The sequence below is a fragment of the Podarcis cretensis genome (assembly GCF_951804945.1).
Source record: "Podarcis cretensis genome assembly, chromosome: 7".
Classification (NCBI taxonomy): Eukaryota; Metazoa; Chordata; class Lepidosauria; order Squamata; family Lacertidae; genus Podarcis; species Podarcis cretensis.
In genome coordinates this window covers 92,618,860-92,630,881 of record NC_137176.1, presented here as the reverse complement: position 1 = coordinate 92,630,881, position 12,022 = coordinate 92,618,860, and the positions used below count along the sequence as shown (strand labels likewise).

The window sequence follows — 12,022 nt, the reverse complement described above, 5'->3', positions numbered from 1 at the left end:
AGAAGGAGACTCCACCACACTCCTTGGCAGCAAATTCCACTGTCAAACAGCTCTTACTGTCAGGAAGTTCTTCCTAATGTTTAGGTGGAATCTTCTTTCTTGTAGTTTGGAGCCATTGCTCCGTGTCCGCTTCTCTGGAGCAGCAGAAAACAACCTTTCTCCCTCCTCTATGTGACATCCTTTTATATATTTGAACATGGCTATCATATCACCCCTTTACCTCCTCTTCTCCAGGCTAAACATGCCCAGCTCCCTTTCTGTCTTGGAGGAGCTCAGAGCAGCTCCCCTCGGGCTGCCAGGCTGTCTTTCCACTCAGGCTGTGCGCAGGGTCGAATCTGCTTAGCTTCGAAGCTGTGCCATGTGCCTCCAGACCTTTTGAAAGGCGGAGTCCGATACACAATTACATGAGAGCAACTCCCACTGGATTTAATAGCATTCTCTCCCCAAGTAAACATGTCAAGATCACAGGGCAGGCGGCAGAAGTCTTAAACAGGCTCCACTCTATTAGAAAAGAGAAACTGCTCATGTTTAGGGTACCACCGTCCAACTCCTAGATATAAGGCCCAATAATGTTAGTTATGGGATGCAGGTGGCACTGTGGGTTAAACCACAGAGCCTAGGGCTTGCCGATCAGAAGTTCGGTGGTTCGAATCCCTGCGACGGGGTGAGCTCCCGTTGCTTGGTCCCAGCTCCTGCCCACCTAGCAGTTCCAAAGCATGTCAAAGTGCAAGTAGACAAATAGGTACCGCTCCGGCGGGAAGGTAAATGGCGTTTCGTGCACTGCTCTGTTGCGCCAGAAGTGGCTTAGTCATGCTGGCCACATGACCCGGAAGCTGTCTGCGGACAAACGCCGGCTCCCTCGGCCAGTAAAGCGAGATGAGCGCCGCAACCCCAAAGTCGTCTGTGACTGAACCTAATGGTCAGGGGTACCTTTACCTTTTTAATGTTAATTATTAAGCTTAACACTATTAAATTTGGTTATTAATACATTTTAGTTTCAGGTTTGGAGCAACTGCATACGTGCCAGAGTTCAGTGGTGAAAACTTTTCTAAATCTTGCCTTGGGGAAGCTTTCAAGTCGAGAAATAGGATGCACTTCAACTGGATGCTTCCCTTCTCTGCACAATGAAATGGAAAAGAGCTGAGCAAGGGCATGGCCCCAACTTTTCTGAAGCTCCTGATAGCCGCAGGGGAGTTTGCGCAGAACTCCGAAGTGAATTATGCTCTAGTTTTCTATACAGGAACTATTTTTTCTGCATCCCTCACAATCAACATGCATCCCCTCTGACATTCCTTTCTTAATGTGATCTTGTACAGTGCTCAAGTAGGCAGGGGATGGATGGACTGAGAGATACCCACCTGCATTTTCCATCTGTCAGAGCAGCAATATTTTAAAGAAATATTTTAACTCTGCCTTGATGTTTGGGGCAATCAGCAACAGCACATGGTCATGCTAGCTAGCTCATTTTATGTACGTTCATGCCTTTTTTGCCCTTTGAGGCAAAACCGAAAAGATAAATGCCTCTTTGCACAACTGTGGGAAGAAGGCACGCGTACAGAAGCAAAGGAACACAACAGAGGAAGCGAAACTATGTCTGTGGGTGGTGTCAATTATGTAACAGCTTCCCTGGCTTTTGTAGGTACACTTCTGCCGTCTTGTCTATGAACAGCATGGCTTTAATTAATACCTCTGATTTCGTGATCGGCCATACCATAATCAAAATTCAATCTTAATGACTGGCACACCTCAAAGGCCAAAACAAAACCCCATGAACATATGTAAAATGAGTTAGCTAGCTTGACCATGTGTTGTTGCTGATTGCCCCAAACATAAAGGCAAAGTTAAAACATTTCTTTTAAAATATTGCTGCTCTGACAGAGGTTAAAAACAATGGAAAATGCAGTTGGGTATCTCTCAGGCCTCATCTTGCCTTGCACAAAAATAAGTGGGATGGAGCATTGTGGAAATGGAGCAGACTGTGAAGGACAGACGACGCACTGAGGCGCATTAAACAAAACCTGCCTTACAACAAGTTCTATTACTAGTAGCAAAATAACATTATCAAATGCGTGTCCTCTTTTTCCAAGGATTTGACAGGGCAGCATACACTGAATTGTATAATTTTATCCTCACAACAACCCTGCTAAGTAAGTTAGGCTGAGACATAAAGAAACCGGATGGGGAGTATTTCGTGGTGTTTCATCTACTGCTGGCCTTTCAAAGATTTATTTTGCAGGCAAAACAAAACGAAAACATGTGAGAAGGACATGCAACCACATGGGTAGGAAGCAGAAGATTTAAATATTCACGCAATAGCTAATAACTTGAGCTGTTAATTTCTGGGAGCTTCTGCTTGAGAATCCTAGAACTGATACTCAGATGGACTGAAGTAGATTAGCGATTTTATGGCTCAGCAGCATCTAGGCCACAGGGCACCCTGTACTAGAGTATGTTACAAGCAGTTGTTCTGATGATCTAAAATCCAGTCAAATGCTCCACTACCTGGGGCTCATGTTTCCCACCACATGGGCGCAATGCAGCAGACCCCCTTGTCAGGTACTCATGTTCTGGAGCATTTAAACTACATCTGCATTCAAGCTACACCTGCTCTCCTTTAGTCTACAAATGTTTCTTACAGAGCAACTAAATATGAAGTTTTGGGATCAAAAGGTTGGAATCTGCAGCAGCTGTGAGGATTCTGCTGCTCTGGTGACCCCAACACATATTTATTTTTTTACTGCAGAGTGACAGACAAGAACTAACAGTCAGAAGGGAAGCAAACAGTTCATAGCCCTTAACGCACGGATGCATCATATAGTACCCAGGAAAGCTTGTCGCCAATTCCCCTTCTTCACTCAGAGACAGTATCTAAATCGCACGGACTAATGGACAGCTGGAGTTGGGACTCTGTAGGGCCAGGACTCATCCCAGTGCCACCGTAACCTTACATAATAGGCTTACAAAACTGTCTTAACAGCAAGCATGGGGGTAAATATGGTTTTTAAATTGTCTAAAGACCTCTGCATATTCATTATTACAGAGGTGCAGTCTGCTATCTACCCAGACAGATAGCTGACACTTCCCACTCTACTTGCTACAAGACAAAACTATGTTATTTTAGGAAAGGCCATGCCATCTGCATCACCTCATATGTAGAATACAGAGCAATCTGTGTGACTTAACCTATATAGCAGCCATGCGTTTAACTGGCTTTCCATCCAATTATGGTTTTCTTTTTGCCTTATCTGACTTTTAATCACAACCTTCACTGAATTAAAAAATATGTTTTTGTTTAAATGCCCCGATTTAAACAGTGCACCCATGCCACCTTTTCAGGGGGGGGGGGGAAATCCTCAAAATACATTTTCTTTTCAAGACATCATGTGAATAGAGAAAAGGGAGAAAAAGAACAGCAATATTTAAAATATTCATTGTGGGAGCTGTAAAAGTGAAAATTAATGGCAGCTTGCAATAATAATAAAGTCTTGGGTGGGGGGAGGAATTGTTGTTTAGCCGTTTAGTCGTGTCCGACTCTTCGTGACCCCATGGACCAGAGAACGCCAGGCACTCCTGTCCTCCACTGCCCCCCGCAGCTTGGTCAGACTCATGCTGGTTGCATCCTTTTCAGAAACAGAGCTTTCCAACACTACGCTCAAAAAAGGCTGGTTTATTCTTTGTTCCATAAGCACATGTTCTTTTCTTTGTGGAAAAAAGTTCTGAAATGCCCAGCTAGAAATTCCCAATGATATTTTCCTAGAACTGTTCAAGGTAGATTTTTAAAAAAATCCTTCCTGCCTTGCACAATTTTTTCTAGAGGCAAAAACCGCATCCTGCAATGACCTTCCCACTACACCATCAGAGAAACTGTCACTCCGTGCCATCATTTTATCGCACAAAATCCTAGAATCACCACCAGCCAACACTACGAAGTACCCGCACTGTCACCCAAAGCTGTGCTAAAGTCCTGACAATCACCCCAAGGAGAACAAAGCAGCCCCTGTCCCTCCACGCCTTGTCACTGATACAAAGAGAGAGAGAAACCCACCTTGGCAGGACACACAGCATCTTAGTGCGCTGTTCCTCAGAGAGGAAGGACGGCACAGAATTATGCAGCCAAGGGCACAGCCCTAGATCCAGCCTCATTCGCAACACGGAAGAACTGTCATTTGCCTCTGCTGTGATTACAGTGCCAACAAACCCCGGAGCGTTTTCTAGTTTAGGGGGGGGGGGGAATCACGACAATTTAGAACTATTTTAACCTCCAAAGAGCTACCTGTGCTCAGGGCAGAACATTTCAAATGATTCTAGGAATGAAGATCACATTTCTAGGGATCTGGGCAACCAATTTCAACCACAGCTTTGAAATGAGATAAATGCCATTTTGGTCAACTAAAGGACCCCCAAATGTTTTACAAAAGTGTATCACTGATAACTTAATGCGGAAAACTTAATGCAGAAAGCTATTTGTACACTTTGGCAGGCTTGTACAAACACGCAGCGACAGCACTTGCCTAGCGATGCACCAGAAGTGAGGGGTCCCTTGGGGTCACTTCAGTCGTAGCACAGACCCCAGAGAAAAACCCTGAGCAACATCACATCATGCTCTGTTAAACTCCACCAGGATACACTGATACTGGCAGCTGCACTTTTTAAAAAAGCTGAGAGCGTATTGTGGATTATAGGCAATAAATACCTGTTCCTTAGGACCTAAAGAAACCGTCTTGGCTGAGAAGAGTTCTATAGTGAAGCAACAATAGGAAATTGTTCCGTAAGCCTGAATAAAGGTATTTAGTTACCTCTCAGCTGTCTCTCACCAACAATCCAAGTAGCTAAAGAGAGGTAAGAAGATGGGCTTTTATTCAGCAGTCTTGTCAATATGTCCACAAATATTCATAATCTGATAACTTTGATAGTCTTTACTTGGACTTCATTATTTTAACACTGGTTTCCTAGAGTACTTCTGCTATGGAGCAACTATATAAATGAACCAGGTAAATAAATACAGTAAGGGGAAAGCAAAATGTCACTTAGAAAAGGATCTGCAAGGTTTTCCTCGAAGCCTGAATTTGTTTTATTCTGGATAATTTGATGTTTTAATGGGCTGTAAACCACATAGAGATTTTTTTTCTATAAAGTATAAAGCTGTATAGAAATGAAATGAGGAAGAACTGTACTCATTCTGTATGCCTATTGTTGAGTTTTGCTTTTCTTTAATAATAATAATAATAATAATTTATTATTTATACCCCGCCCATCTGGCTGGGCATCCCCAGCCACTCTGGGCGGCTTCCATAAAAACCAAAAATACAGTAAAATATCACACATTAAAAACTTCCCTGAACAGGGCTGCCTTAAGATGTCTTCTGAATGTCAGGTAGTTGTTTATCGCTTTGACATCTAATGGAAGGGCGTTCCACAGGGCGGGGGCCACTACCGAGAAGGCCCTCTGCCTGGTTCCCTGTAGCTTTGCTTCTCGCAATGAGGGAACCGCCAGAAGGCCCTCGGCGCTGGACCTCAGCGTCCGGGCAGAATGATGGGGGTGGAGACGCTCCTTCAGGTATACTGGACCGAGGCCGTTTAGGGCTTTAAAGGTCAGCACCAACACTTTGAATTGTGCTCGGAAACATACTGGGAGCCAATGTAGGTCTTTCAGGACCGGTGTTATATGGTCTCGGCGACCGCTCCCAGTCACCAGTCTAGCTGCCGCATTCTGGATTAGTTGTAGTTTCCGAGTCACCTTCAAAGGTAGCCCCACGTAGAGTGCATTGCAGTAGTCCAAGCAGGAGATAACCAGAGCATGCACCACTCTGGCAAGGCAGTCCGCAGGCAGATAGGGTCTCAGCCTGCGCACCAGATGGAGCTGGTACACAGCTGCCCTGGACACGGATTTAACCTGTGCCTCCATGGACAGCTGTGAGTCCAAAATGACTCCCAGGCTGCGCACCTGGTCCTTCAGGGGCACAGTTACCCCATTCAGGACCAGGGAATCCTCCACACCTGCCCGCCTCCTGTCCCCCAAAAACAGTACTTCTGTCTTGTCAGGATTCAACCTCAATCTGTTAGCCGCCATCCAACCTCCAACCGCCTCCAGACACTCACACAAGACCTTCACCGCCCTCACTGGTTCTGATTTAAAAGAGAGGTAGAGCTGGGTATCATCCGCATACTGAGATTTAAGTATGCGGATGATACTCGGCGACAAGGGATCACCAAAGAAGAAGAGATACATTATAAAATGAGATGAAAAAACCTTACAAAAAAGTCTGCAAAGTTACTAGTGAGCTGGGAGATCAGAGGGGGGATGGAGAGCCCAGCCTCCCCTCTAGTAGCCCTACTCTGAGTGTAGAGGTTGGGGCTTCTGTTTGAAGGCACCCCTTTAGGCTTCCATATGGGGCGCAGAGGATGGAGGGAGAAGAGTCAGTGGAAGAAGATTGGAAAAAAATTAAAGTATATCTTCAAAAATATTGTAAAATTAAGGACTGTTAGAAAGATGTTGGAAAAAGAAAATTAGATGGTTTTGGTTGAAATGACACAAAGGACTAAGTAAAGACGAGTTGATGAAATTGACGAAAAGAGAGGACGTTAAACTGTAATATATTATGTTAAACTACTTAAATGAAAATAAGGTTAGAAGGACTTGCTGAAATAACGATTTGAATTAGAATACAAAATTGGGAGGTGAGAGGAAGTCAAGGTAATAAGTAAAGGAAGAAAGTTATGTAAAGGTTTAATCAGTTTTTCTTATTTTTTAAGTGGATGTGTTTTTTCCTTTTTTGGTGTTGTTGTTTCTTGTTGTGTTTTGTGTTTTGTATTTTTCTTTTCTTTTGTTTGTTGTTTTTAAATTTTGAATAAATATTATATATATAAAAAAAAAACAGAGGATGAAAGAAGCAGCCCTCTGCCCCTCCACTCACTCACTAGTGAATCAATTCAACGCAGAGCACGGAAGAGGTTACTGTGCCATCTGTGAAATGGGCGCCATCTCATACACAGATATGCAAGAACTCGAGGCTAGCTGAGCTAGCCAAAGCCACGAAGTTCTTGTGAGGCTGGCAAATCTTAAGGAAGAGCAGGAGTGGGAGACTGGGCGAGATGCGATTGAATGAATCTTTATTTGTGTTAGCCATCGGCCATAGCAATAAAGCAACAATATGGTATACAAAGAATAGAAATAAAAAGTCAGTTTTATAAAACACATTTTAGGGTTTTGAATCAAGATCCAAGGTGAGTGCCTGTCCAAATCTGAGCCCCATATAATAGCTCAGATTTGGACATATAGGGGTTCAGCTTGGAACACTTCCAGGACTGATGGTGTATGTTTACCACCTTTGGTGCGGAAAAAGTGCGTCAGAATTATGGCGCTTTGGGGCGCTTTTTCTTTTGCACATTTGCTCCCCATGACCCCATAGGCTGGAAAATAAGGCCAGGATATTTGAAAACTTTGACCTGCTCAATTAGTTGGTTGTACATGCGCCATGCAGGGACCCTATAGTTTCTTGAGAAAACCATGACTTTGGTTTTCTTGTAATTCACGGCCAGCTGTTCTCTCTGGCAATATCCTGAAAAGCCAGATGTGATTTTTGCCCTGCCTTACTACTGCCATTGCCTACAACCAAGGGCGCTCTGCCATGCTGGGTTTTGCTCACCGGGTTCCCTTAGCAATACCAAGACACCCCTTCAGTGTAGACACAGAAGCCTATGTTTTTGGAAGGCGGTGGGGTGTTTTTAAGCATAAGTTGGGGGTTGGACTAGATGGCCTTCGGGGGACCCTTCCCTTCCAACTCTGCCATTCTAACAGCAGAGGAGGGTGGCACCCCAGGGTCTTAAGCTGTCACAAGACAGCAGGAAGTGGGGGGCAAGAAGAAGTTGGAGCATTCCTTCTTTGCCGCGCACTTCTCTCTGCGAAAAACCTGGGGGGACAAGGGGTGCCCCAACTTCTCCACTTGGGAGTTTTTAACCGATCGATGGCGGGGGAGCTTTTAAAAACCAAAACAAAGCAAGCAGATGCTGGCAGAATCACAGAATCGTGGAGTCGGAAGGGACACCGTGGAGTCATCCAGCCCAACCCTCTGCAATGCAAGAATCTCTCTTTATTTTCTTTTTTTGCAAAACAATTTACATCGAATATAGACCCCCCCAAAAAAGCACACCTAAGCAGCCCATTAAGACTAACTAACAACATTACACATTTAACATAACACACACTGTAACTTCCGATTCACCTCATTGCACACATTACATCTTATTGTTCTATACGCACTTCATTGTTATTATTTTCCCATTACTTATCAGGAAAATTTTGACTTTTGTAATTTCCTTATATTTCAAGATTGAATCAAAATTTGTCAGGAGCTTTGCATTATCACAGTACAGTGGTAGCTCCAGTTGCAGGCAGGATCCGTTCCGGTCGGATCCCGAGGTTTCCGCAACCTGAGGACCACATCTGCGCATGCGCAGACGGCTTCTGCGCATGCACGCACAGCGAAACCTGGTAAAATACTGCCAGGTTTGCCACGCGTGAATCCCAAAGTTTACATAACCAGAGGGTTACATAAACGGAGGTTCGACTGTACTTTTGAAGATATTCTTTGAATACTGTATTGTCTTATCTTGACTGACTTCCTGATTTGAGTCTCCTCTTATTCTCCCAGTCATTTTCGCAAGTTCTAAATATTCTAGCATCTTTGCAGGAATCTCAATGAAAGCATCCAGGGCAGGTGGCTTAAAAACCTCCAAGAAACACTTCCTGGAAAGAAACAGTAACCCCATTTTGGTTCTACTGGCAAGCAGGTTTACACTCCAACTTAGTGGGGGGGAGAGAAAGGCAGGTAGGGGGAAGGAAGAAGGGGGGGCTCAGATACAACACTCCCCCCATCAGGAAAACTCTCACAGAGAAGAAAAAGAAGACTGTCAAAACAAATTAATGAACTATAATAATAATATAATAATAATAATATTTTATTCATATCCCGCCCTCCCCAGCCGAAGCCGGGCTCAGAGCGGCTAACAGTAAAAGTAACACAATTTACATAAAATCACAATCTATTAATTGAAATACATTCTAAAATCAATTCAGAATCAAATTAATGGCAACCATATGCAGGACATATTAGATCATTTGAAACCCAAGAAAGAAAAAGGGTACTGATTCTTTTTTAAAAAGGGGGGAGATGTTTAATGCATACTTTACATTAGTTGAACTTCTAAAGGTCACTTGTGACAAAATGAACAAGGCTGTAAAATTGGACTGCTAAGGATATAAGATTTAATGGACGTGCATGAATAAGTATAAAACAATGGAACCAGGAGGGGGGAGTGGAGGGAAGTCAATGAAGGCGAAGGATTTAATTTTTTGATTGGGATCTTCTTTTTTGGTTTTTTGGTTGTTATATAAATAATAAATTCGAGCTAAAATAATTGGAAGCCGCCCAGGGTGGCTGGGGAAGCCCAGTCAGATGGGGGGGGGGTATAAATAATAAATTATATTATTATTACGATTATTAAAAAAAGAAAAACTCTCACACAAACCCATTATAAAACGAGGAAGCGCCCCCAACCCCCCCCCCGATCGATAAGGGGCCTCCCATAGGATTCAATAATGGAACTGAGGGGGGAAGAAGAGGGCTAGGAAGGGAACCCCAAGGGACATCTAGTCCACCCCCGCTGGTGTGTGTGTGTGTGTGTGTGTGTGAACACGGGCAGAGAAGCGTGTCCCGGGGGGGCTGCCTGCCTTTGGACTGAACTCCATGGGGTGCCCCCCCTCGACCCCAAAGCGAATAAGGGGGGAGGGGAGTATCTTTGGGGGGAGGGGGAGGGAAAGACCCCAGACCCCGCACTCCCTCACAGGGAGGGGCCGGGGATTTAATAAATAATGACAATAATAGCGATAATAAGGCTAATATTTCTTCCCCTCCCGTGCCCCCCCCCCCAGGGCAGGACTCACCGCCGCGGCCTCCGCCTCAGAGCAGGCGCCGCCGCCATCTTGGCCCGCCTTCCCGGCCCTTCGCGAGGCTCGGCGGCCGCGCGCGGTGCATTGTGGGCGCTGTAGTCCCTCGCCTCAGCGCCGCCTTCGCGCCAAGCGGGTTCTGGCGCCGACCAGGGTCATCTAGACCGACCCCGCGGCGACGCTCGCTCGCTCGCTCCCCGCCCGCTCTTCCTTTCCTCACATGTATTTATCAGTTTACTCGCTTGCGCATTTCTAGCCCAAGGAGCTCTCACGCATGCGCAGGAACGTTTCTGCCCTCACAACAAGCCTGTGAGGTAGGCCAGCCGCAGGGCCGGGTTGAGGTTGGACGAGGCCCTCAGCTCCTGAAGGGAATGGGGCCCTTTCTGTGTCCAGCTCTCCTTCCTCAGCAACCCTGTTTTGGGGTTGAATAGATCAAGGGAAATAATAGGTAAAGGTAAAGGTACCCCTGCCCATACGGGCCAGTCTTGACAGACTCTGGGGTTGTGCGCCCATCTCACTTAAGAGGCCAGGGGCCAGCGCTGTCCGGAGACACTTCCGGGTCACGTGGCCAGCTTGACATCGCTGCTCTGGCAAGCCAGAGCCGCACACGGAAACGCCGTTTACCTTCCCGCTGGTAAGCGGTCCCTATTTATCTACTTGCACCCGGAGGTGCTTCCGAACTGCTAGGTTGGCAGGCGCTGGGACCGAGCAGCGGGAGCGCACCCCGCCGCAGGGATTCGAACCGCCGACCTTTCGATCGACAAGTCCTAGGAACTGAGGCTTTAACCCACAGCGCCACCTGCGTCCTAGGGAAGTAATAGTGCCACTGTATTCTGCTCTGGTCAGACCTCACCTGGAGTACTGTGTCCAGTTCTGGGCACCACAGTTCAAGAAGGACACTGACAAACCGGAACGTGTCCAGAGGAGGGCAACCAAAATGGTCAAAGGCCTGGAAACGATGCCTTATGAGGAACGGCTAAGGGAGCTGGGCATGTTTAGCCTGGAGAAGAGGCGGTTAAGGGGTGATATGATAGCCATGTTCAAATATAGAAAAGGATGTCACATAGAGGAGGGAGAAAGGTTGTTTTCTGCTGCTCCAGAGAAGCGGACACGGAGCAATGGATCCAAACTACAAGAAAGAAGATTCCACCTAAACATTAGGAAGAACTTCCTGACAGTAAGAGCTGTTTGACAGTGGAATTTGCTGCCAAGGAGTGTGGTGGAGTCTCCTTCTTTGGAGGTCTTTAAGCAGAGGCTTGACAACCAGATGTCAGGAGTGCTCTGATGGTGTTTCCTGCTTGGCAGGGGGTTGGACTCGATGGCCCTTGGGGTCTCTTCTAACTCTATGATTCTATGATTCTATTCTATGGTCATTTATGGACCTCATAGGTATCCCAAGCCATTTGCACGTAACAAAACATGTATTTTAATAAAGTTATTGAACTGAAATACAGTTAAGCTGGAGGAGAGACTTGAGAGTCCCATGGACTGCAAGAAGATCAAACCTCTCCATTCTGAAGGAAATCAGCCCTGAGTGCTCACTGGAAGGACGGATCCTGAAGCTGAGGCTCCAAGACTTTGGCCACCTCATGAGAAGAGAAGACTCCCTGGAAAAGACCCTGATGTTGGGAAAGATGGAGGGCACAAGGAGAAGGGGACGACAGAGGAGGAGATGGTGGGACAGTGTTCTCGAAGCTCAACATCAAAAAAACGAAGATCATGGCCACTGGGCCCATCACCTCCTGGCAAATAGAAGGGGAAGAAATGGAGGCAGTGAGAGATTTTACTTTCTTGGGCTCCATGATCACTGCAGATGGTGACAGCAGCCACGAAATTAAAAGACGCCTGCTCCTTGGTAGAAAGGCGATTGCAAACCTAGACAGCGTCTTAAAAAGCAGATACATCACCTTGCCAACAAATGTCCGTATAGTTCAAGCATTGTTTTTCCCAGTAGTGATGTATCTGCAGTGATCATGGAGCCCAAGAAAATAAAATCTCTCACTGCCTCCATTTCTTCCCCTTCTATTTGCCAGGAGGTGATGGGACCAGTGGCTATGATCTTCGTTTTTTGATGTT

General features: G+C 45.8%; 1 protein-coding gene across 3 annotated transcripts in view; it reads right to left on the bottom strand.

Moving 5' to 3' along the window:
• Positions 1-10,064, bottom strand: part of LOC307220355 (protein EFR3 homolog A) — a 51,163-nt gene extending 41,099 nt beyond the window's left edge. For 2 of the 3 annotated variants that reach the window (XM_079984245.1, XM_079984246.1), the window contains exon 1: positions 9,944-10,064. The gene's annotated coding sequence lies outside the window, so the exon portion shown is untranslated. Of the gene's footprint in view, positions 1-4,693; positions 4,715-9,943 lie in introns of those variants that run through there. The other variant, XM_079984247.1, reaches the window with a different exon arrangement.
• Between the last annotated feature and the right edge of the window lie 1,958 nt (positions 10,065-12,022).